Here is a 25,298-nt window from a genome sequence, read left to right as displayed (position 1 = left end):
GGGGAGTTGTTCCCTTCACCTGAATCTAAGGGAGCCTGACTCACCTTATCTAGATCATCCTTTTCTAGGAGAGCTATTAGGGAAGGAATGGTAGGGCCTCTGCCCTTTTTTAGCCCCCTGGCTGTGCACAAGGCACTCAGGTCTTTGTGGCTAAGGTTGTCATATCTGGATGTTGTCCCTATAGGATCAACTTCTACAGGAGCAGAGCCTGAGGCTCTATCTGCATCAGACATGACTGCTAGTGAGGTGTAAGTGGTGCACTTACCTACACTAAGTGGTTTCCTACTGTACCTTGCTAGTGAGTTGTAGTCAGGGTGTGCTAATCCCTTTAATCTACAACTACTAAGTTCAGTAGAACTTAATATGCTACGCTTTTGATTTATATGTACCTAGAGGTACTTGATGTGATCTTTCAATTTGATAAAGATTGCAATGGTAAAACAAACAGCAAGCTCAAATCCGCACCGCTGCACACCAATGTGAGAAGTTGGCCTGATATGTAGTGTTTCCAATTCTGGAACCACTGGGTATCAGTCCAAGCAAACCCCAAAGATGTCAGGTTGTAAGTCAACCTTGTAGACAAGCTATCCTAGTGGTAGCATGGACTAAGCAGCCTTAAAGGCTTAACTTAAGAGGTCGTGTTAAGCGAGCTTGTTTTACCACATACAATCCTGTAATCAAATGAAAGGACACCACACAAGTATATATTGTAAAAATATATGTATTTATTTCTAAATTACTCCCCAGTACTCTTTATGAGGAAAGGGGCACAAGCGTTAAATCAAAAGCACTGTTAAACATATAAAGTTGGCACAATTATGGCTGAGGGCGGGGGGGCCACTCAGACCATATACTAAAAAAATGGTATAAGTAACACTTATCGAACAATGGTTAGGCCTAGGGCCTAGAGATTCGCTGGGAGCAGTCAGGACAAGCAATGAAGAAGTCGGGAGTAGCCCACAGGAGACGGGTGCAGCACGGAAAGTGCGGCGCGCACCAATGTAATGTCAATGGTGCGTAAAAGTTAGTTAAAGTGAATTAAATGATACTTCCGCTGAACCTAGGAACACAAAACTTTAGACACAGACCCTAGAGGTGTGTACCAGTGTAAGGACACCGGCGTTGCAAAGTTACCTCACCCACAGGCCGTGGGTGCACAGGGTCGAAGTGGCGTCGGGTTCTGTCACGCAGGTTCTTGGTGCTTGGAGCTGTTGCAGCTGCAGGTGCTGTGAAGCAGAAGTGTCCGGTGCGATCCAAGGGTGGATCGAAGTAGAAAAGTACCTGAAAGCAGAGGGGACAGAGTCTGGGTCACTCAGCAGTGACCAGGGTGGAACCAGGACGGAACCAGGCAATGTCGGGCGCAATCAGGCGGTTGTCGATAGGCTTCTCTCCGCTGTCACGTGGGCTCTGGGGCATCTGCGACGTCCAGGAGCAGGTCACGATCTGTCCCACGTAGGCTCTCGCCGTCAGCACCGTCGGCTTGAAGATTGTAGCAAACAGCACTTGGCAAAAGCAATCCACGCGGAACCGGGAGATTGCTTATCACTCGAACCAGGAGGGTCAGAGTGGGTGCTCCTTTTCACAGGAGCTGGTGCAGATCTGGAGCAACCAGAAAAGCAAGTCGGATTTCAAGTTTCGTCGGCACAGGGGCCACAAGCCAGCTGGCAAGTGACCGGGCCAACGCGTCGAGCACACACAGGCAGAAGGGCCCCACACAGCACTCGTCGAGTGTGGAGGGGTGAGCTTTGGTGCAAGTGGAGCTTGGGGCTGGGGCTTCTCAAACCCCGGTGTACAGCTTCGAGGGTCACTCGTGGGCTGCACGGTCATTGTCTCGTGGCCTTTTCAAGATGGCGTGTGTAGGAAGGTGGCTACCTGACTATGGTTACCCCAGATTTTTTGCCTTGTGTTTAGCTGGTTTTCGACTTAGTTGGCCTGGTTCCCTGTTAATCAGGGCCCCAGGCTATCTGCTCTCTCTGTAAAATGGATTCCATGTACCCTAGGTGCATAACTAGATTGGCTTGGGTCACCTTATCAGCCCCTGTACAGAGCACTATAGGTGCCCAGGGCATAGGTGCATCCAAGGCCTACCAGGGGCTGCAGCATATCTTTTGCCACCCCTGGCTGGCTATCTAAAATTGACACAACTGGCTGATCACTCAGCTGGGGCAAGGTGGTGTAATCACCCCTTGCTTAGATATAGTATGCCTATATCTAAACCTATCTGGACACATATAAACCTGTGAGCCACTCCTATGGCAGGCCTTAACAACCCTGAAGGCAGAGTGCATGGTTTAATGTGAGATGGTGCTCTAGCATGAGCTGAGCCTGTCTGCAGCTGTCGGGACCAATTCCCTTAGCTGTTCCGGGATAATGCCAAACCATATACTATTAAGTGCATTATAATCCTCGCGGTTATATGTCAACTTTGGTTTGGCTTTATCAAAACATGTCGTGTAAGGTGTCATACGATTTGGAATACTACCCCCTCGCCAGTCCTGGCGACGGGGGTAGCATTCCACCCCTCTAGAGGGGACGACATGTTACTTTTGCTAAAACGCGGTTGATTTTTAAAAGAGCCTCAGATCCACAAAATGGATGCTTCTGCCACAGACACATGTCTGACCTCCTGCTGCAGACCGAAACTCAGCAGAGGAGGCCTGGACAAAGGATTTCCTGTCACAGGGAGGTGTGACACCACCCCAGACAGGAGATAGTGGATTGTAGCAGGGAGGTTTGAAAGAAACCAGACACTGCCTGGGGAGCACAAGGCTGCCCCTTGCAGGATCCGGCCAAACCGGTTCTGGGGCCTCCCAGCCCCTGTCCCAGCGCGGCCAGGATCAAAGGAGAGGGGTGTAACCACCCCCTTCCTGGGTCCCACCCATAGGAGGGGACCTAGCAGGATGTCCAACCCCCTAGATTCGAATAAGAGGGGGAGCAGTCCCAACGGACTTCAGATCATCCTGAAGAAACATAAGAAACGAAATCTGGACCCTTCGACTTTCTACACGACGTGAGAAGACTGAAGAATCTCCCTTGTGGTCAAGGAGTGACCACCCTGTGCAAACAGGCACCATCCAGCCCTCGACCCTTGCTTTGTTGCAGTTCCCGCCGGAACTCGAGCGACAGAGATCGACGAGATCAAGCTTGCCTGCCTTCTACCTGCCCGATCCACAGTCCCTGCAGAGCTGAGACCCGTGGAGGCGACCGGAAGCGTGGGGCACGCCATCTTGAAAAGGCCACGAGACGCTGACCGTGCAGCCCACGAGTGACCCTCGAAGCTGTACACCGGGGTTTGAGAAGCCCCAGCCCCGAGCTCCACTTGCACCAAAGCTCACCCCTCCACACTCGACGAGTGCTGCGTGGGGCCCTTCTGCCTGTGTGTGCTCGACGCGTTGGCCCGGTCACTTGCCAGCTGGCTTGTGGCCCCTGTGCCGACGAAACTTGAAAACCGACTTGCTTTTCTGGTTGCTCCAGATCTGCACCAGCTCCTGTGAAAAGGAGCACCCACTCTGACCCTCCTGGTTCGAGTGATAAGCAATCTCCCGGTTCCGCGTGGATTGCTTTTGCCAAGTGCTGTTTGCTACAATCTTCAAGCCGACGGTGCTGACGGCGAGAGCCTACGTGGGACAGATCGTGACCTGCTCCTGGACGTCGCAGATGCCCCAGAGCCCACGTGACAGCGGAGAGAAGCCTATCGACAACCGCCTGATTGCGCCCGACATTGCCTGGTTCCGTCCTGGTTCCACCCTGGTCACTGCTGAGTGACCCAGACTCTGTCCCCTCTGCTTTCAGGTACTTTTCTACTTCGATCCACCCTTGGATCGCACCGGACACTTCTGCTTCACAGCGCCTGCAGCTGCAACAGCTCCAAGCACCAAGAACCTGCGTGACAGAACCCGACGCCACTTCGACCCTGTGCACCCACGGCCTGTGGGTGAGGTAACTTTGCAACGCCGGTGTCCTTACACTGGCACACACCTCTAGGGTCTGTGTCTGAAGTTTTGTGTTTCTAGGTTCAGCGGAAGTATCATTTAATTCACTTTAACTAACTTTTACGCACCATTGACTTTACATTGGTGCGCGCCGCACTTTCCGTGCTGCACCCGTATCCTGTGGGCTACTCCCGACTTCTTCATTGCTTGTCCTGACTGCTCCCAGCGAATCTCTAGGCCCTAGGCCTAACCATTGCTCGATAAGTGTTACTTATACCATTTTTTTAGTATATGGTCTGAGTGGCCCCCCGCCCTCAGCCATAATTGTGCCAACTTTATATGTTTAACAGTGCTTTTGATTTAACGCTTGTGCCCCTTTCCTCATAAAGAGTACTGGGGAGTAATTTAGAAATAAATACATATATTTTTACAATATATACTTGTGTGGTGTCCTTTCATTTGATTACAGGATTGTATGTGGTAAAACAGCTCGCTTAACACGACCTCTTAAGTTAAGCCTTTAAGGCTGCTTAGTCCATGCTACCACTAGGATAGCTTGTCTAACAAGGTTGACTTACAACCTGACATCTTTGGGGTTTGTTTGGACTGATACCCAGTGGTTCCAGAATTGGAAACACTACATATCAGGCCAACTTCTCACATTGGTGTGCAGCGGTGCGGATTTGAGCTTGCTGTTTGTTTTACCATTGCAATCTTTATCAAATTGAATTTGAAAGATCACATCAAGTACCTCTAGGTACATATAAATCAAAAGCTTACCATATTAAGTTCTACTGAACTTAGTAGTTGTAGATTAAAGGGAGTAGCACACCCTGACTACAACTCACTAGCAAGGTACAGTAGGAAACCACTTAGTGTAGGTAAGTGCACCACTTACACCTCACTAGCAGTCATGTCTGATACAGGTAGAGCCTCAGGCTCTGCTCCTGTAGAAGTTGATCCTATAGGGACAACATCCAGATATGACAACCTTAGCCACAAAGACCTGAGTGCCTTGTGCACAGCCAGGGGGCTAAAAAAGGGCAGAGGCCCTACCATTCCTTCCCTAATAGCTCTCCTAGAAAAGGATGACCTAGATAAGGTGAGTCAGGCTCCCTTAGAATCAGGTGAAGGGATAAACTCCCCTGAGAATGAGAATCTTCCAGAAGAAGAAGAGGAGGAGGAAGAGGAAGAGGAAGGCTCTGATTTAGAAGAGCCTGAAGATCAGGATCAGAGGGGAAACCAGGTACAGGTTGCCAGCCTTAACCAGGCCAACTTGGACCTACATGGGAATAGGGAGGGCCAGCACCACCCCAGATCTCATAACCAAATTCTCCCAGGTAATAGGAGGGAGAGGTCTCTATCAGGGGACTCTCACCTTTCTAGTGCCTCAAGAGAATCTCAAAGAGGGATGACTTCCTCCCAGAGAAAAGAGCATAGGGCCAGAATGAGGGCTGTCCAACTCCAGATAGAGAGGGAAGAGGTAGCCCTGGCTCAAGCTAAGCTTACCTTGGAACAAGCTAAACTTACCTTGGCAAGGGAGAAAAAAATAAGTGGCTTAGATGCCACTGGTGGCAGCAAAATTCCTAAAGAGAAACCCAGGTCCTATGATAGTAGAAACCTGACAAAGATTGTGCCCCCCTATCAGGAAGGGGATGACATCCACAAATGGATGACTGCTCTGGAGAGAGCCTGCATGGTACAGCAGGTTCCTGAGGAACAGTGGGCAGCAATCTTATGGTACTCCTTTTCAGAGAAAGGGAGAGATAGGCTCCTCACTGTCAGACATGAGGATGCCAGCAATTACAAAGTCCTGAAGAGTGTTCTGATAGATGGGTTTGGCTTAACCACTGAACAGTACAGGTTAAAGTTCAGAGATACCCAGAAGACACAGACTCAGGACTGGACTGATTTTGTTGATTGTGCAACTAAGGCTCTGGAGGGTTGGCTAAATGGCAGCAAAGTACATGACTTCACAGGATTGTATAATTTGATTATGAGGGAGCAGATCCTAAGTAATTGTCAGAACCAGCTCTTACACCAGCACCTGGTGGACTCAGATTTGACCTCTCCCCAAGAATTGGGAAAGAGGGCAGATAAGTGGGTCAGAACCAGGATTAGGCCTAAGAATCAGGACAATAACCAGAAGAAGGAGTCTACCAAGCCTCAAGATAAGGGTGGGGATAAAAGTAAAGAAAACACTTCCCCAGGGCCCCAAATCTCCAAGAAGGGGGGTGGGTCCCAAGACACTTCATCAACTGACAAAAAGCCTTATTGTCATGCCTGTAAACAGGTTGGGCATTACAAAACAGACAGCTGTTGTCCCAAGAATGGCAATAAAGAAAACATACCTCCAAAGCTAGCTCCAACACCTCCTGTTACTGTCAGCAGTAATCCCCCAGGAAGTGGGAGCACACCCAGGAATCTGGGTGGGTTTACTTTTGGAGCCCAAGGGGACCCTGGCCTATCCAGGTCCCCATCCCCAAATGATCTTGTTTATGAGACTGGCATGGGGTTTGCCAACTTCTCTGTTTGCCCAAATACCTTGAGCAAATATAGACAAGAACCCATCATCAATGGTTTGAAAGTTGAAGCTTTCAGAGACACAGGGGCTAGCATCACCATGGTGGCTGACTGTATAGTCCCCTCTAAGCAACTTTTACCTGGTGCCAGATACCAGGTAACAAACATTGATGGCATCCAAACAAATCATCCCATGGCAGTAGTAAGTCTCAGCTGGGGAGGTGTCATTGGCCCAAAGAGAGTGGCAGTGTCACCAAACTTGCCTGTAGACTGTCTACTGGGTAATGATTTGGAAATCTCAGCCTGGGCTGAGGTTGAACAGGAAATCCATTCTAGAATGGTAAACTCCAATGGAAAGGTTAGTGGGGCTGTACTGGCTATAGCCCCAATTCAAGATGTCCTTCCTGAAAGGGTTGGTAGGGCTGAGCAACTCTCTGCCCCATCTTTACCAGAAGCTCTTCCAAAACAGAATAGCAAAGCTGTTATGATAACAGCAGAAACCCAAACTGAGTCTCCTCCTGAAAAGGTTGGTGGGGCTGTGATGGCCACAGCCCAAACTCAAACAGATATGTGTGTTGTGAAGCCTGAAATGATGGATCACTCCACCCAAACTGAGAGCATGGAGGAGGAAGAGAAATCTCCCCCTCACCAGACAGTAGGACAGGATCAGCCTCCTCAGGGAACTGATCTTACCCCTGATGAAGGAACTGCCCCAGAGGTTGTTAGGCCTGGCCTGGCAGAGCCTCTGATGGCAGTGGACCCTTCTCAGGTGGGATCCAGTCTGGAGCAGGTAACCTGCCCCTCTCTACCTTGCCTCAGTCAGCCCAGGGCTGCAGAGGACAAGAAGGACAGTGAGACCCAGAGGGCCCCCTGTCAAATAAAGCACCCCCATCAACAGATTAGGGGCACCAAAACTAGTAGGCCTAGTAAGGTGAAAACTTTAAAAACTCCTGAGGGAGCCCCCTTAAAAACAGTTAGGGACCTCCCACAGATGGATTCTGTTGGGCACAGCCAAACCTGGGACCCAAAGGGCCCAAACCTGAACTGTCCCTCCAGCAAGCCAAACAGAGGGACCCAGCCTCCAGCTTTAGGTAGCCAGAGGTTGACCCTGAGAGCTCAGTGCAACTCAGTTGAAGAAAGAAAGGCACACATGGTGGAAGATAATTGGAGGAAGTTGAGCCCAAAAATAGTGGAGCCTCACTTCAATACTCCATATCCAAACCAGCCTTTAACTTTGCATAAACACACCCAAGGTAGTGATTCCCTATGGTGGAGACCCTCTAATACCCCTAGGGTGAGGGACTGCTTAGTGGACCATGAGACAGGGGGTACCCATGCTAGTGCAGGTACTTCCTTATATGGCCACTCAGGCAATAAAGGCTTACCTGGCCAAGGATAGCCTTATCTCCTTTCGTTTGGGGGGGGGTTATGTAGGAAGGTGGCTACCTGACTATGGTTACCCCAGATTTTTTGCCTTGTGTTTAGCTGGTTTTCGACTTAGTTGGCCTGGTTCCCTGTTAATCAGGGCCCCAGGCTATCTGCTCTCTCTGTAAAATGGATTCCATGTACCCTAGGTGCATAACTAGATTGGCTTGGGTCACCTTATCAGCCCCTGTACAGAGCACTATAGGTGCCCAGGGCATAGGTGCATCCAAGGCCTACCAGGGGCTGCAGCATATCTTTTGCCACCCCTGGCTGGCTATCTAAAATTGACACAACTGGCTGATCACTCAGCTGGGGCAAGGTGGTGTAATCACCCCTTGCTTAGATATAGTATGCCTATATCTAAACCTATCTGGACACATATAAACCTGTGAGCCACTCCTATGGCAGGCCTTAACAACACTGAAGGCAGAGTGCATGGTTTAATGTGAGATGGTGCTCTAGCATGAGCTGAGCCTGTCTGCAGCTGTCGGGACCAATTCCCTTAGCTGTTCCGGGATAATGCCAAACCATATACTATTAAGTGCATTATAATCCTCGCGGTTATATGTCAACTTTGGTTTGGCTTTATCAAAACATGTCGTGTAAGGTGTCATACGATTTGGAATACTACCCCCTCGCCAGTCCTGGCGACGGGGGTAGCATTCCACCCCTCTAGAGGGGACGACATGTTACTTTTGCTAAAACGCGGTTGATTTTTAAAAGAGCCTCAGATCCACAAAATGGATGCTTCTGCCACAGACACATGTCTGACCTCCTGCTGCAGACCGAAACTCAGCAGAGGAGGCCTGGACAAAGGATTTCCTGTCACAGGGAGGTGTGACACCACCCCAGACAGGAGATAGTGGATTGTAGCAGGGAGGTTTGAAAGAAACCAGACACTGCCTGGGGAGCACAAGGCTGCCCCTTGCAGGATCCGGCCAAACCGGTTCTGGGGCCTCCCAGCCCCTGTCCCAGCGCGGCCAGGATCAAAGGAGAGGGGTGTAACCACCCCCTTCCTGGGTCCCACCCATAGGAGGGGACCTAGCAGGATGTCCAACCCCCTAGATTCGAATAAGAGGGGGAGCAGTCCCAACGGACTTCAGATCATCCTGAAGAAACATAAGAAACGAAATCTGGACCCTTCGACTTTCTACACGACGTGAGAAGACTGAAGAATCTCCCTTGTGGTCAAGGAGTGACCACCCTGTGCAAACAGGCACCATCCAGCCCTCGACCCTTGCTTTGTTGCAGTTCCCGCCGGAACTCGAGCGACAGAGATCGACGAGATCAAGCTTGCCTGCCTTCTACCTGCCCGATCCACAGTCCCTGCAGAGCTGAGACCCGTGGAGGCGACCGGAAGCGTGGGGCACGCCATCTTGAAAAGGCCACGAGACGCTGACCGTGCAGCCCACGAGTGACCCTCGAAGCTGTACACCGGGGTTTGAGAAGCCCCAGCCCCGAGCTCCACTTGCACCAAAGCTCACCCCTCCACACTCGACGAGTGCTGCGTGGGGCCCTTCTGCCTGTGTGTGCTCGACGCGTTGGCCCGGTCACTTGCCAGCTGGCTTGTGGCCCCTGTGCCGACGAAACTTGAAAACCGACTTGCTTTTCTGGTTGCTCCAGATCTGCACCAGCTCCTGTGAAAAGGAGCACCCACTCTGACCCTCCTGGTTCGAGTGATAAGCAATCTCCCGGTTCCGCGTGGATTGCTTTTGCCAAGTGCTGTTTGCTACAATCTTCAAGCCGACGGTGCTGACGGCGAGAGCCTACGTGGGACAGATCGTGACCTGCTCCTGGACGTCGCAGATGCCCCAGAGCCCACGTGACAGCGGAGAGAAGCCTATCGACAACCGCCTGATTGCGCCCGACATTGCCTGGTTCCGTCCTGGTTCCACCCTGGTCACTGCTGAGTGACCCAGACTCTGTCCCCTCTGCTTTCAGGTACTTTTCTACTTCGATCCACCCTTGGATCGCACCGGACACTTCTGCTTCACAGCGCCTGCAGCTGCAACAGCTCCAAGCACCAAGAACCTGCGTGACAGAACCCGACGCCACTTCGACCCTGTGCACCCACGGCCTGTGGGTGAGGTAACTTTGCAACGCCGGTGTCCTTACACTGGCACACACCTCTAGGGTCTGTGTCTGAAGTTTTGTGTTTCTAGGTTCAGCGGAAGTATCATTTAATTCACTTTAACTAACTTTTACGCACCATTGACTTTACATTGGTGCGCGCCGCACTTTCCGTGCTGCACCCGTATCCTGTGGGCTACTCCCGACTTCTTCATTGCTTGTCCTGACTGCTCCCAGCGAATCTCTAGGCCCTAGGCCTAACCATTGCTCGATAAGTGTTACTTATACCATTTTTTTAGTATATGGTCTGAGTGGCCCCCCGCCCTCAGCCATAATTGTGCCAACTTTATATGTTTAACAGTGCTTTTGATTTAACGCTTGTGCCCCTTTCCTCATAAAGAGTACTGGGGAGTAATTTAGAAATAAATACATATATTTTTACAATATATACTTGTGTGGTGTCCTTTCATTTGATTACAGGATTGTATGTGGTAAAACAGCTCGCTTAACACGACCTCTTAAGTTAAGCCTTTAAGGCTGCTTAGTCCATGCTACCACTAGGATAGCTTGTCTAACAAGGTTGACTTACAACCTGACATCTTTGGGGTTTGTTTGGACTGATACCCAGTGGTTCCAGAATTGGAAACACTACATATCAGGCCAACTTCTCACAGCGTGCCCCACGCTTCCGGTCGCCTCCACGGGTCTCAGCTCTGCAGGGACTGTGGATCGGGCAGGTAGAAGGCAGGCAAGCTTGATCTCGTCGATCTCTGTCGCTCGAGTTCCGGCGGGAACTGCAACAAAGCAAGGGTCGAGGGCTGGATGGTGCCTGTTTGCACAGGGTGGTCACTCCTTGACCACAAGGGAGATTCTTCAGTCTTCTCACGTCGTGTAGAAAGTCGAAGGGTCCAGATTTCGTTTCTTATGTTTCTTCAGGATGATCTGAAGTCCGTTGGGACTGCTCCCCCTCTTATTCGAATCTAGGGGGTTGGACATCCTGCTAGGTCCCCTCCTATGGGTGGGACCCAGGAAGGGGGTGGTTACACCCCTCTCCTTTGATCCTGGCCGCGCTGGGACAGGGGCTGGGAGGCCCCAGAACCGGTTTGGCCGGATCCTGCAAGGGGCAGCCTTGTGCTCCCCAGGCAGTGTCTGGTTTCTTTGAAACCTCCCTACTCCAATCCACTATCTCCTGTCTGGGGTGGTTTGACACCGCCCTGTGACAGGAAACTCTTTGTCCAGGCCTCCTCTGCCGGGTTTCGGTCAGCAGCAGGAGGCCAGACCCGTGTCTGTGGCAGGGGCATCCATTTTGTGGATCTGAGGCTCATTTTAAATCAACCGCGTTTCAGTAAAGTAACATGTCTTCTCCCTCTAGAAGGGTGGAATGCTACCCCCGTCGCCAGAACTGGCGAGGGGGTAGTATTCCAATTCGTATGACACCTTACACGACATGTTTTGATAAAGCCAAACCAAAGTTGCTATATAACCGCGAGGATTATAAGGCGCTTAAGAGTATATGGTATGGCATTATCCCGGATCAGCTTAGGGAGTTGTTCCCGACAGCTGCAGACAGGCTCAGCTCATGCCAGAGCACCATCTCACATAAAACCACGCACTCTGCCTCCAGGATTGATGAGGCCTTCCATAGGAGTGGCTCACAGGTTATATATGTGTCCAGATATAGGTTTAGATATAGGTATACTATATCTAAGCAAGGGGTGATTACACCCACTTGCCCCAGCTGAGTGTTCAGCCAGTTGTGTCAATTTAGATAGCCAGCCAGGGGTGGCAAAAGATATGCTGCAGCCCCTGGTAGGCCTTGGATGCACCTATGCCCTGGGCACCTATAGTGCACTGTACAGGGGCTGATAAGGTGACCCAAGCCAATCTAGTTATGCACCTAGGGTACATGGAATCCATTTTACAGAGAGAGCAGATAGCCTGGGGCCCTGATTAGCAGGGAACCAGGCCAACTAAGTCGAAAACCAGCTAAACACAGGGCAAAAAAATCTGGGGTAACCATAGTCAGGTAGCCACCTTCCTACAAATGTCATATGTGTCATATATGTCATATATGTCATATATGTCATATGTCATATTTGTCATATGTCATGTGTCTCATATATGTCATATATGTCATATGTGTCATATGTCATATGTGTCATGTCATGTGTCTCATATATGTCATATGTGTCATATATGTCATATGTCATATGTGTCATGTATGTCTTATGTGTCATATGTGTCATATATGTCATATGTGTCATGTGTCATATGTCATGTGTGTCATATATGTCATATGTTATATGTCATACGTGTCATATGTGTCATAAGTGTCATATATGTCATATGTGCGATATATGTCATGTGTGTCATATATGTCATATGTGTGATATATGTCATATACGTCATATATGTGATATGTGTCATGTGTCATATGTCATATGTGTCATATATGTCATATGTGTCATATGTCATATGTCATATGTCACATGTGTCATATATGTCATATGTGTCATATGTCATGTGTGTCATATGTCATATGTGTCATATATGTCTTATGTCATATGTGTCATATGACACATATGACATATATGACACATGTGACATATGACAGAGGAGGCCTGGACAAAGAGTTTCCTGTCACAGGGCGGTGTCAAACTACCCCAGACAGGAGATAGTGGATTGGAGTAGGGAGGTTTCAAAGAAACCAGACACTGCCTGGGGAGCACAAGGCTGCCCCTTGCAGGATCCGGCCAAACCGGTTCTGGGGCCTCCCAGCCCCTGTCCCAGCGCGGCCAGGATCAAAGGAGAGGGGTGTAACCACCCCCTTCCTGGGTCCCACCCATAGGAGGGGACCTAGCAGGATGTCCAACCCCCGAGATTCGAATAAGAGGGGGAGCAGTCCCAATGGAACTCAGATCATCCTGAAGAAACATAAGAAACGAATTCTGGACCCTTCGACTTTCTACACGACGTGAGAAGACTGAAGAATCTCCCTTGTGGTCAAGGAGTGACCACCCTGTGCAAACAGGTACCATCCAGCCCTCGACCCTTGCTTTGTTGCAGTTCCCGCCGGAACTCGAGCGACAGAGATCAACGAGATCAAGCTTGCCTGCCTCCTACCTGCCCGATCCACAGTCCCTGCAGAGCTGAGACCCGTGGAGGTGACCGGAAGCGTGGGGCACGCCATCTTGAAAAGGCCACGAGACGCTGACCGTGCAGCCCACGAGTGACCCTCGAAGCTGTACACCGGGGTTTGAGAAGCCCCAGCCCCGAGCTCCACCTGCACCAAAGCTCACCCCTCCACACTCGACGAGTGCTGCGTGGGGCCCTTCTGCCGGTGTGTGCTCGACGCGTTGGCCCGGTCACTTGCCAGCTGGCTTGTGGCCCCTGTGCCGACGAAACTTGAAATCCGACTTGCTTTTCTGGTTGCTCCAGATCTGCACCAGCTCCCGTGAAAAGGAGCACCCACTCTGACCCTCCTGGTTCGAGTGATAAGCAATCTCCCGGTTCCGCGTGGGTTGCTTTTGCCAAGTGCTGTTTGCTACAATCTTCAAGCCGACGGTGCTGACGGCGAGAGCCTACGTGGGACAGATCGTGACCTGCTCCTGGACGTCGCAGATGCCCCAGAGCCCACGTGACAGCGGAGAGAAGCCTATCGACAACCGCCTGATTGCGCCCGACATTGCCTGGTTCCGTCCTGGTTCCACCCTGGTCACTGCTGAGTGACCCAGACTCTGTCCCCTCTGCTTTCAGGTACTTTTCTACTTCGATCCACCCTTGGATCGCACCGGACACTTCTGCTTCACAGCGCCTGCAGCTGCAACAGCTCCAAGCACCAAGAACCTGCGTGACAGAACCCGACGCCACTTCGACCCTGTGCACCCACGGCCTTTGGGTGAGGTAACTTTGCAACGCCGGTGTCCTAACACTGGTACACACCTCTAGGGTCTGTGTCTAAAGTTTTGTGTTCCTAGGTTCAGCGGAAGTATCTTTTAATTCACTTTATCCAACTTTTACGCACCATTGACTTTGCATTGGTGCGAGCCGCACTTTCCGTGCTGCACCCGTCTCCTGTGGGCTACTCCCGACTTCAGCATTGCTAGTCCTGACTGCTCCCAGCGAATCTCTAGGCCCTAGGCCTAACCATTGTTCGATAAGTGTTCCTTATACCACTTTTTTTAATATATGGTTTGAGTGGCCACCCGCCCTTATCCATAATTGTGCAACTTTATATGTTTTACTGTGCTTTTGATTTAACGCTTGTGCCCCTTTCCTCATAAAGAGTACTGGGGAGTAATTTAGAAATAAATACATATATTTTTACAATATATACTTGTGTGGTGTCCTTTCATTTGATTACAGGATTGTATGTGGTAAAACAGCTCGCTTAACACGACCTCTTAAGTTAAGCCTTTAAGGCTGCTTAGTCCATGCTACCACTAGGATAGCTTGTCTAACAAGGTTGATTTACAACCTGACATCTTTGGGGTTTGTTTGGACTGATACCCAGTGGTTCCAGAATTGGAAACACTACATATCAGGCCAACTTCTCACATGTGGCATATGTGGCATATGTCATATGTGTCATATATGTCATATGTGTCATATGTCATATGTCATATGTCACATGTGTCATATATGTCATATGTGTCATATGTCATGTGTGTCATATGTCATATGTGTCATATATGTCTTATGTCATATGTGTCATATGTGTCATATATGTCATATGTGTCATATATGTCATATGTGTCATATATGTCATATGTGTCATATGTCTCATATATATCATATGTCTCATATATGTAATATTTGTCATATGTGTCATATGTGTCATATATCTCATATGTGTCATATGTGTTATATGTGTCATATATGTCATATGTCATATGTGTCATATATCTCATATGTGTCATATGTGTTATATGTGTCATATATGTCATATGTCATATGTGTCACATATGTCTTATGTGTCATATGTGTCATATATGTCATGTGTCATATGTCATGTGTGGCATATATGTCATATGTCATACGTGTCATATGTGTCATAAGTGTCATATATGTCATATATGTCATGTGCCATATAGGTCATATGTGTCATATGTCATATATGTCATATGTCATATGTGTCATATATGTCATATGTGTCATATATGTCATATATGTCATATGTGTCATATATGTCATATGTCATATGTGTCATATATGTCATATGTCATATGTGTGATATATGTCATATGTGCCATATATGTCATATGTGTCATACATGTCATATGTGTCATATATGTCATGTGTCATATATGTCATGTGTGTCATATATGTCATATGTGTGATATATGTCATATGTGCCATATATGTCATGGGTCATATATGTCATATGTGTCATATATGTCATATGTCATATATGTCATATGCCATATGTGTCATATGTGTCATATGTGTCATATCTCATATGTGTCGTATGTGTCATAAATGTCATATGTGTCATATATGTCATATATGTCATATGTCATATTTGTCATATGTCATGTGTCTCATATATGTCATATATGTCATATGTGTCATATGTCATATGTGTCATATGTCATGTGTCTCATATATGTCATATGTGTCATATATGTCATATGTCATATGTGTCATATATGTCTTGTGTCATATGTGTCATATATGTCTTATGTGTCATATGTGTCATATATGTCATATGTGTCATGTGTCATATGTCATGTGTGTCATATATGTCATATGTTATATGTCATATGTGTCATATGTGTCATAAGTGTCATATATGTCATATATGTCATGTGCCATATAGGTCATTTGTGTCATATGTCATATATGTCATATGTGTCATTTGTCATATGTGTCATATGTCATGTGTCTCATATATGTCATATGTGTCATATATGTCATATGTGCGATGTATGTCATGTGTGTCATATATGTCATATGTGTGATATATGTCATATATGTCATATATGTGATATGTGTGAGAAGTTGGCCTGATATGTAGTGTTTCCAATTCTGGAACCACTGGGTATCAGTCCAAACAAACCCCAAAGATGTCTGGTTGTAAGTCAACCTTGTTAGACAAGCTATCCTAGTGGTAGCATGGACCAAGCAGCCTAAAGGCTAAACTTAAGAGGTCGTGTTAAGCGAGCTGTTTTACCACATACAATCCTGTAATCAAATGAAAGGACACCACACAAGTATATATTGTAAAAATATATGTATTTATTTCTAAATTACTCCCCAGTACTCTTTATGAGGAAAGGGGCACAAGCGTTAAATCAAAAGCACTGTTAAACATATAAAGTTGGCACAATTATGGCTGAGGGCGGGGGGCCACTCAGACCATATACTAAAAAAATGGTATAAGTAACACTTATCGAACAATGGTTAGGCCTAGGGCCTAGAGATTCGCTGGGAGCAGTCAGGACAAGCAATGAAGAAGTCGGGAGTAGCCCACAGGAGACGGGTACAGCACGGAAAGTGCGGCGCGCACCAATGTAATGTCAATGGTGCGTAAAAGTTAGTTAAAGTGAATTAAATGATACTTCCGCTGAACCTAGGAACACAAAACTTTAGACACAGACCCTAGAGGTGTGTACCAGTGTAAGGACACCGGCGTTGCAAAGTTACCTCACCCACAGGCCGTGGGTGCACAGGGTCGAAGTGGCGTCGGGTTCTGTCACGCAGGTTCTTGGTGCTTGGAGCTGTTGCAGCTGCAGGCGCTGTGAAGCAGAAGTGTCCGGTGCGATCCAAGGGTGGATCGAAGTAGAAAAGTACCTGAAAGCAGAGGGGACAGAGTCTGGGTCACTCAGCAGTGACCAGGGTGGAACCAGGACGGAACCAGGCAATGTCGGGCGCAATCAGGCGGTTGTTGATAGGCTTCTCTCCGCTGTCACGTGGGCTCTGGGGCATATGCGACGTCCAGGAGCAGGTCACGATCTGTCCCACGTAGGCTCTCGCCGTCAGCACCTTCGGCTTCAAGATTGCAGCAAACAGCACTTGGCAAAAGCAATCCACGCAGAACCGGGAGATTGCTTATCACTCGAACCAGGAGGGTCAGAGTGGGTGCTCCTTTTCACAGGAGCTGGTGCAGATCTGGAGCAACCAGAAAAGCAAGTCGTATTTCAGGTTTCGTTGGCACAGGGGCCACAAGCCAGCTGGCAAGTGACCGGGCCAACGCGTCGAGACCACACAAGCAGAAGGGCCCCACGCAGCACTCGTGGAGTGTGGAGGGGTGAGCTTTGGTGCAAGTGGAGCTCGGGGCTGGGGCTTCTCAAACCCCGGTGCACAGCTTCGAGGATCACTCGTGGGCTGCACGGTCAGCGTCTCGTGGCCTTTTCAAGATGGCGTGCCCCACGCTTCCGGTCGCCTCCACGGGTCTCAGCTCTGCAGGGACTGTGGATCGGGCAGGTAGAAGGCAGGCAAGCTTGATCTCGTCGATCTCTGTCGCTCGAGTTCCGGCGGGAACTGCAACAAAGCAAGGGTCGAGGGCTGGATGGTGCCTGTTTGCACAGGGTGGTCACTCCTTGACCACAAGGGAGATTCTTCAGTCTTCTCACGTCGTGTAGAAAGTCGAAGGGTCCAGATTTCGTTTCTTATGTTTCTTCAGGATGATCTGAAGTCCGTTGGGACTGCTCCCCCTCTTATTCGAATCTAGGGGGTTGGACATCCTGCTAGGTCCCCTCCTATGGGTGGGACCCAGGAAGGGGGTGGTTACACCCCTCTCCTTTGATCCTGGCCGCGCTGGGACAGGGGCTGGGAGGCCCCAGAACCGGTTTGGCCGGATCCTGCAAGGGGCAGCCTTGTGCTCCCCAGGCAGTGTCTGGTTTCTTTGAAACCTCCCTACTCCAATCCACTATCTCCTGTCTGGGGTGGTTTGACACCGCCCTGTGACAGGAAACTCTTTGTCCAGGCCTCCTCTGCCGGGTTTCGGTCAGCAGCAGGAGGCCAGACCCGTGTCTGTGGCAGGGGCATCCATTTTGTGGATCTGAGGCTCATTTTAAATCAACCGCGTTTCAGTAAAGTAACATGTCTTCTCCCTCTAGAAGGGTGGAATGCTACCCCCGTCGCCAGAACTGGCGAGGGGGTAGTATTCCAATTCGTATGACACCTTACACGACATGTTTTGATAAAGCCAAACCAAAGTTGCTATATAACCGCGAGGATTATAAGGCGCTTAAGAGTATATGGTATGGCATTATCCCGGATCAGCTTAGGGAGTTGTTCCCGACAGCTGCAGACAGGCTCAGCTCATGCCAGAGCTCCATCTCACATAAAACCACGCACTCTGCCTCCAGGATTGATGAGGCCTTCCATAGGAGTGGCTCACAGGTTATATATGTGTCCAGATATAGGTTTAGATATAGGTATACTATATCTAAGCAAGGGGTGATTACACCCACTTGCCCCAGCTGAGTGATCAGCCAGTTGTGTCAATTTAAGAACCAGCCAGGGGTGGCAAAAGCTATGCTTCAGCCCCTGGTAGGCCTTGGTGGCACCTATGCCCTGAGCACCTATAGTGCATGGTACAGGGGCTGACAAGGAGTCCATTTCCAATTGTGGTATGTACCTATAGCACATGTATCATAAATTTAGAGAGAGAACAGCAGGCTGGGGGTCTGATTAGCAGGCCCACAGCCTCAGTAAGTCGAAAACCAGTGAAGCAAAAAGCAAAAATTGGGGTGACCATAGGATAGCAGACCCTACTCTCCTACATAACCCCCCCCAAACGCAGGGACATTAAACTTAACCTTGACCAGATAAGTCTTCATGTTCTAAGTGGAAGTACCTGGAGAGACCATCTGCATTACCATGGTCAGTCCCTGGGCGGTGCTCCACTGTAAAGTCCATCCCCTGTAGGGAAATGGACCACCTGAGCAGTTTGGGATTTTCACCCTTCATCTGATTTAGCCACAAGAGGGGCTTATGGTCTGTCTGAATTAGGAAGTGAGTGCCAAACAAGTATGGCCTCAACTTCTTCAGGGCCCAAACCACAGCAAAGGCCTCCCTCTCAATAGCTGACCAACGTTTCTCCCTGGGGGTCAGCCTTCTGCTAATAAAAGCAATGGGCTGGTCTTGACCATCTTGATTAAGTTGTGAAAGCACAGCTCCCACCCCCAACTCAGAAGCATCTGTCTGTACAATGAACTGTTTGGAGTAGTCAGGACTCTTCAGGATAGGTGCAGAGCACATGGCCTTCTTCAGGTCATCAAATGCCTTTTGACAGCTAACTGTCCACTGAACCTTTTTGGGCATCTTCTTGGATGTCAAGTCATTCAATGGTGTCACAATGGACCCATAGTTCTTTACACATTTTCTGTAATACCCAGTCAGGCCCAAGAAGGCTCTGACTTGTGTCTGGGTAGTTGGAGGAGCCCAGTCCTGTATGGTCTGGATCTTGCTCTCCAGTGGTTGAACTTGACCCCCACCTACTAGGTGGCCCAAGTACACAACCTTGCTCTGCCCTATCTGGCACTTAGTAGCCTTGATAGTCAGGCCTGCCTTTTGCAGGGCCTCCAGAACCTTCTTCAGGTGGATCAGGTGATCCTCCCAGGTGGAGCTAAAGACAGCAATATCATCTAGATATGCTGCACAAAAGTCATCCAACCCAGCAAGGACTTGGTTCACCAACCTTTGGAAAGTGGCAGGTGCATTCTTCAAGCCAAAGGGCATTACCACAAATTGATAATGTCCACTAGGGGTCGAAAATGCTGTTTTGGCTTTTGACTCCTCAGCTAGTCTGATTTGCCAGTAGCCAGCTGTCAAATCAAATGTGCTCAGAAACTTGGCAGAAGCCAATTTATCAATGAGCTCATCTGCTCTTGGAATGGGATGAGCATCTGTCCTAGTGACAGCATTGAGACCTCTGTAGTCCACACAAAACCTCATTTCTCTCTTCCCATCTTTGGTATGAGGTTTTGGCACAAGGACCACTGGGCTAGCCCATGGGCTCTCTGATGGCTCAATCACTCCAAGCTCCAACATCTTTTGCACCTCAGCCTTTATACAATCCCTGACATGGTCAGGTTGCCTGTAGATCTTATTCTTCACAGGCAGATTGTCACCAGTGTCCACCTCATGGGTGCACCAGTTAGTCTGACTGGGTGTGAGTGAAAACAATTGTCTGTGGGCCTGCAACACCTGTCTGCAGTCCACCTGTTGCTGCTCAGTGAGGCTGCCTGCCAAGGCTACTCCATCAACTGAACCATCATCAGGGTTCTGGGAAAGCAGGTCTGGGAGAGGGTCACTCTCTTCCTCCTGTTCCCCATCTGTGGCCATGAGGAGACTCATGTCCTCCCTGTCAACAAATGCTTTCAATCTGTTCACATGGAGCACCCTGTGGGGGCTCCTAGGGGTACCAAAGTCAACCAAGTAGGTGACTTCTCCCTTCTTTTCAATGATAGGGTAGGGTCCAGTCCATTTGTCCTGGAGAGCTGCTGGCCCCACTGGGTCCAACACCCACACCTTCTGTCCTGGCTGGAACTCAACCATAACAGCCTTTTGGTCATGCCAGGCTTTCTGTAATTCCTGACTTGCCTCAAGGTTTTTGGATGCTCTCTCCATGTATTCAGCCATCCTGGAGCGGAGACCAAGTACATAGTCCACAATGTCTAGTTTAGGCTTTTTGAGAGGTAACTCCCATCCTTCCTTCACCAAACTCAATGGACCTCTTACAGGGTGGCCAAACAAAAGTTCAAAAGGGCTGTAGCCAACCCCCTTCTGTGGGACCTCTCTGTAAGCAAAGAGCAAGCAGGGTAAAAGGATGTCCCATTTCCGCCTAAGCTTCTCTGGTAAACCTTTTATCATTCCCTTTAGGGTCTTGTTGAACCTTTCCACAAGCCCATTGCACTGTGGATGGTAGGGTGTGGTAAACTTATAGTTTACTCCACACTCTTTCCACATTGCTTTTAAGTATCCAGACATAAAGTTAGTACCTCTGTCTGAAAGAACCTCCTTTGGAAAGCCCACTCTTGAGAAAACTGCAATGAGGGCTTTTGCCACCACAGGAGCTGTGGTGGTCCTCAGGGGAATTGCCTCTGGGTACCTGGTGGCATGATCCACTACCACCAGTATAAATCTGTGCCCAGATGCTGTTTGAGGATCCATGGGACCCACAATGTCTATTCCAACTCTTTCAAAGGGTACCCCCACCACAGGTAGTGGTATCAGGGGGGCCTTTGTTGTGCCACCTGACTTACCACTGGCTTGGCAAGTGACACAGGAGCGACAAAACTCCTTGACATTTTCTGACATGTGAGGCCAGTGAAAGTGTGGAACAAGCCTGTCCCAAGTCTTATTCTGGCCTAAGTGTCCTGCAAGGGGAATATCATGGGCCAAGGTAAGAAGGAAGCCCCTAAACTTCAAAGGTATAACCAACCTCCTGGTGGTGCCAGGCTTGGGGTCTCTAGCCTCTGAATAAAGGAGCCCTTCATCCCAATACACCTTATGGGTACCTTGAGCATTCCCTGCAGCCTCAGCAGCAGCTTGCTGTCTGAGGGGTTCAAGTGAAGGGCAATCTAATTGGGCCTGCCCCAGGTCTGCCCTTGAGGGTCCCCCTGTCCCCAGAAACTCAACCTGATCAGGTTCAAGCTCCTCAGAGACAGTCTCCTCTTGGACTGCAGAATCAGTTTCCTGTGAAACCTGATCCTCAACCTGGGGCAAGTGGGAAGGCACAGCCTTAACCCTCTTGCTCCTTCTCTTGGGTTGTGGTTGGTCTATTGTTTCAAGATCCACCACTGGTTCAGGAAGGCACTTCTTAGCCTGAGACCTTGTGAGAAGTTGGCCTGATATGTAGTGTTTCCAATTCTGGAACCACTGGGTATCAGTCCAAACAAACCCCAAAGATGTCTGGTTGTAAGTCAACCTTGTTAGACAAGCTATCCTAGTGGTAGCATGGACTAAGCAGCCTAAAGGCTAAACTTAAGAGGTCGTGTTAAGCGAGCTGTTTTACCACATACAATCCTGTAATCAAATGAAAGGACACCACACAAGTATATATTGTAAAAATATATGTATTTATTTCTAAATTACTCCCCAGTACTCTTTATGAGGAAAGGGGCACAAGCGTTAAATCAAAAGCACTGTTAAACATATAAAGTTGGCACAATTATGGCTGAGGGCGGGGGGCCACTCAGACCATATACTAAAAAAGTGGTATAAGTAACACTTATCGAGCAATGGTTAGGCCTAGGGCCTAGAGATTCGCTGGGAGCAGTCAGGACAAGCAATGAAGAAGTCGGGAGTAGCCCACAGGATACGGGTGCAGCACGGAAAGTGCGGCGCGCACCAATGTAAAGTCAATGGTGCGTAAAAGTTAGTTAAAGTGAATTAAATGATACTTCCGCTGAACCTAGGAACACAAAACTTCAGACACAGACCCTAGAGGTGTGTGCCAGTGTAAGGACACCGGCGTTGCAAAGTTACCTCACCCACAGGCCGTGGGTGCACAGGGTCGAAGTGGCGTCGGGTTCTGTCACGCAGGTTCTTGGTGCTTGGAGCTGTTGCAGCTGCAGGCGCTGTGAAGCAGAAGTGTCCGGTGCGATCCAAGGGTGGATCGAAGTAGAAAAGTACCTGAAAGCAGAGGGGACAGAGTCTGGGTCACTCAGCAGTGACCAGGGTGGAACCAGGACGGAACCAGGCAATGTCGGGCGCAATCAGGCGGTTGTCGATAGGCTTCTCTCCGCTGTCACGTGGGCTCTGGGGCATCTGCGACGTCCAGGAGCAGGTCACGATCTGTCCCACGTAGGCTCTCGCCGTCAGCACCGTCGGCTTGAAGATTGTAGCAAACAGCACTTGGCAAAAGCAACCCACGCGGAACCGGGAGATTGCTTATCACTCGAACCAGGAGGGTCAGAGTGGGTGCTCCTTTTCACGGGAGCTGGTGCAGATCTGGAGCAACCAGAAAAGCAAGTCGGATTTCAAGTTTCGTCGGCACAGGGGCCACAAGCCAGCTGGCAAGTGACCGGGCCAACGCGTCGAGCACACACCGGCAGAAGGGCCCCACGCAGCACTCGTCGAGTGTGGAGGGGTGAGCTTTGGTGCAAGTGGAGCTCGGGGCTGGGGCTTCTCAAACCCCGGTGTACAGCTTCGAGGGTCACTCGTGGGCTGCACGGTCAGCGTCTCGTGGCCTTTTCAAGATGGCGTGCCCCACGCTTCCGGTCGCCTCCACGGGTCTCAGCTCTGCAGGGACTGTGGATCGGGCAGGTAGAAGGCAGGCAAGCTTGATCTCGTCGATCTCTGTCGCTCGAGTTCCGGCGGGAACTGCAACAAAGCAAGGGTCGAGGGCTGGATGGTGCCTGTTTGCACAGGGTGGTCACTCCTTGACCACAAGGGAGATTCTTCAGTCTTCTCACGTCGTGTAGAAAGTCGAAGGGTCCAGATTTCGTTTCTTATGTTTCTTCAGGATGATCTGAAGTCCGTTGGGACTGCTCCCCCCTCTTATTCGAATCTAGGGGGTAGGACATCCTGCTAGGTCCCCTCCTATGGGTGGGACCCAGGAAGGGGGTGGTTACACCCCTCTCCTTTGATCCTGGCCGCGCTGGGACAGGGGCTGGGAGGCCCCAGAACCGGTTTGGCCGGATCCTGCAAGGGGCAGCCTTGTGCTCCCCAGGCAGTGTCTGGTTTCTTTGAAACCTCCCTACTCCAATCCACTATCTCCTGTCTGGGGTGGTTTGACACCGCCCTGTGACAGGAAACTCTTTGTCCAGGCCTCCTCTGCCGGGTTTCGGTCAGCAGCAGGAGGCCAGACCCGTGTCTGTGGCAGGGGCATCCATTTTGTGGATCTGAGGCTCATTTTAAATCAACCGCGTTTCAGTAAAGTAACATGTCTTCTCCCTCTAGAAGGGTGGAATGCTACCCCCGTCGCCAGAACTGGCGAGGGGGTAGTATTCCAATTCGTATGACACCTTACACGACATGTTTTGATAAAGCCAAACCAAAGTTGCTATATAACCGCGAGGATTATAAGGCGCTTAAGAGTATATGGTATGGCATTATCCCGGATCAGCTTAGGGAGTTGTTCCCGACAGCTGCAGACAGGCTCAGCTCATGCCAGAGCTCCATCTCACATAAAACCACGCACTCTGCCTCCAGGATTGATGAGGCCTTCCATAGGAGTGGCTCACAGGTTATATATGTGTCCAGATATAGGGTTAGATATAGGTATACTATATCTAAGCAAGGGGTGATTACACCCACTTGCCCCAGCTGAGTGATCAGCCAGTTGTGTCAATTTAAGAACCAGCCAGGGGTGGCAAAAGCTATGCTTCAGCCCCTGGTAGGCCTTGGTGGCACCTATGCCCTGAGCACCTATAGTGCATGGTACAGGGGCTGACAAGGAGTCCATTTCCAATTGTGGTATGTACCTATAGCACATGTATTATAAATTTAGAGAGAGAACAGCAGGCTGGGGGTCTGATTAGCAGGCCCACAGCCTCAGTAAGTCGAAAACCAGTGAAGCAAAAAGCAAAAATTGGGGTGACCATAGGATAGCAGACCCTACTCTCCTACATAACCCCCCCCCCAAACGCAGGGACATTAAACTTAACCTTGACCAGATAAGTCTTCATGTTCTAAGTGGAAGTACCTGGAGAGACCATCTGCATTACCATGGTCAGTCCCTGGGCGGTGCTCCACTGTAAAGTCCATCCCCTGTAGGGAAATGGACCACCTGAGCAGTTTGGGATTTTCACCCTTCATCTGATTTAGCCACAAGAGGGGCTTATGGTCTGTCTGAATTAGGAAGTGAGTACCAAACAAGTATGGCCTCAACTTCTTCAGGGCCCAAACCACAGCAAAGGCCTCCCTCTCAATAGCTGACCAACGTTTCTCCCTGGGGGTCAGCCTTCTGCTAATAAAAGCAATGGGCTGGTCTTGACCATCTTGATTAAGTTGTGAAAGCACAGCTCCCACCCCCAACTCAGAAGCATCTGTCTGTACAATGAACTGTTTGGAGTAGTCAGGACTCTTCAGGATAGGTGCAGAGCACATGGCCTTCTTCAGGTCATCAAATGCCTTTTGACAGCTAACTGTCCACTGAACCTTTTTGGGCATCTTCTTGGATGTCAAGTCATTCAATGGTGTCACAATGGACCCATAGTTCTTTACACATTTTCTGTAATACCCAGTCAGGCCCAAGAAGGCTCTGACTTGTGTCTGGGTAGTTGGAGGAGCCCAGTCCTGTATGGTCTGGATCTTGCTCTCCAGTGGTTGAACTTGACCCCCACCTACTAGGTGGCCCAAGTACACAACCTTGCTCTGCCCTATCTGGCACTTAGTAGCCTTGATAGTCAGGCCTGCCTTTTGCAGGGCCTCCAGAACCTTCTTCAGGTGGAT

Source organism: Lissotriton vulgaris, chromosome 2_2, assembly GCF_964263255.1.
Source record: "Lissotriton vulgaris chromosome 2_2, aLisVul1.2, whole genome shotgun sequence".
In the NCBI taxonomy this organism is placed as follows: domain Eukaryota; kingdom Metazoa; phylum Chordata; class Amphibia; order Caudata; family Salamandridae; genus Lissotriton; species Lissotriton vulgaris.
This window is presented reverse-complemented; position numbering follows the sequence as displayed.